Raw genomic sequence first — 1,971 nt, 5'->3', positions numbered from 1 at the left:
TGGCCGTTCATCAACCTTCGCCATTGGCTTTCGCACGAAGGACTGCATCTCGTCTCCTGTAAAAGCATGACATCAATATGCTTTTCCTCAGTGAGTAATTTCACCTGGGTCTTGCGCAATGGGGACCGCCCCCCACTGATATTCAAGGTAGCTACAGAAAAGGTCATGTGAAGAAGAAGGAGAAGGGGTTATATAGCGGAAGGTTGGTCTACTTGTAGCTCTTCCTTCACTTTGACGATGTACTTCTTGAGGCGGTATACTTCTCGTTCCCCAACTCCGAACTGGCTGGACTTCAGGACGAGATATTTCACGGATGTTATGAAGATTTTTAGGTCTGGAAAGAAATCTTTCACCTTTACTCGCCTCTTCCGAAAAGTGTCTCAGGAATTTTAGAATCTCTGCAGGTGTGATGCCCGGATCACCCTCCGGCCCATGAGACAACAACAATTCGTTCCAAGCCTCGATGCTGATGCCAGACGTGAGGGATGAGGCTCCATCGGAGTCATAGTCCAATTGATCAGTGTGAGTCTCACCCTCTAACGATAAAGCAGGCACCGGTGCAGCAGATGCTGCGTGTGCCATCCCCTGAATGTCTGCAGGTTTTGGACGCGTCTGCAAGTCAGACAATGATGCAACAGGTGTTGCGAGATTCACCTCTTCATGACCCGCTATAGTCATGCCACGCTCCGGAATTATATGAGGCGTTTCAACGACAGAACTTGTATATGTCTTGAGGGCACAGCCTGGGACATCCTGAGGCACAACCTCCTCAGGTGCGCCATGCCCAGCTGATACAGAAACTGCGCATTCCATGTCTGCGCAGCCCGGGACATTCTGAGGCATGACCTCCTCAGGTGCCTCACGTCCCGCACAGACAGAAACTGTACATTCCGCACAGCCCTGGACATTCTGAGGCACGACCTCCTCAGGTGCCTCACGCCCCGCACAGACAGAGACTGTACATTCTATGTCAGCACAGCCCGGGGCATTCTGAGGTACGACCTCTTCAGGTGCCTCACGCCCCGCACAGACAGAAACTGTGCATTCCATGTCCGCACAGCCCAGGCCATTCTGAGGCACGACCTCCTCAGGTTCCTCACGCCCCGCAGAGACAGAGGCTAAAATGGGCTCTGTAGGTCCATTATTGTACAAGTATTGTATTGTACATTATTGTACAGAGACATTATTGTACAATGGGCTCTGTAGGTCCATACAAGCAGCTCTTTCACTCTGATTCATTAATTATTTATCATCATCAGGAGTTAGAGATGCAAATCTATTGTGTAAGGCTATGCCGGTAACACATGGAGCCACCTCAGTGAGGGGTCCATTGTCGCTTCCAGTCAACACAATCTTTTTTGAATCCCTCGTTGCTGCTTCGTCATTAACGTTCGGCCGTTTGTGCTTCTTCCGAGCAGTAACAACAGTGAAACCTTCACCATCCACGGAGGAATCCCTCACTGCTGCTGTCGATGTCGATGGCTGATTGTCCACAGCATTACCAGGTGCCGCCTGTTTAGGCATGCCCACGGGGACAGTTACCTTCGTACAGGTATCTCTCGCTGCTGCTGTCGATGTGGACGGCTGATCGTCCGCAGCATTACCAGGTTCTGCCTGCTCGGTTGTTCTCACGGGGACAATTACCTTTGTGCAGGCACCTTTACCATGTCCGTGTTGCCCGCAAATGAAACAGGTCGTCGTTTCGGTCGACACATATATTTGATAGTTATGACCATTGAGTGACAGCGTCATGGTCGCATTAAGCGTCTGAGCATTGTCTTTGAGGATAATATAACAATGACGCCGGAAGGTCATGATGTGTCGGAGCGAGGCGTCTGCTCAAAGTCACAGGGGGATCATCGATATCCGGGTCACGACAGTGCCGAAACTATTAAGCGAAGAGACAATGTGCTCGCTTTTTATAAAGGGCGGTAAGTTCGACAAAATGATTCGGACCGCCGGTGTGTCCAT

Source organism: Myxine glutinosa, chromosome 5 (assembly GCF_964187855.1).
Source record: "Myxine glutinosa chromosome 5, kmMyxGlut1.1, whole genome shotgun sequence".
Lineage (NCBI taxonomy): Eukaryota > Metazoa > Chordata > Myxini > Myxiniformes > Myxinidae > Myxine > Myxine glutinosa.
The sequence above is the reverse complement of the archived record's forward strand: the minus strand, read 5'-3'. Positions refer to the sequence as shown.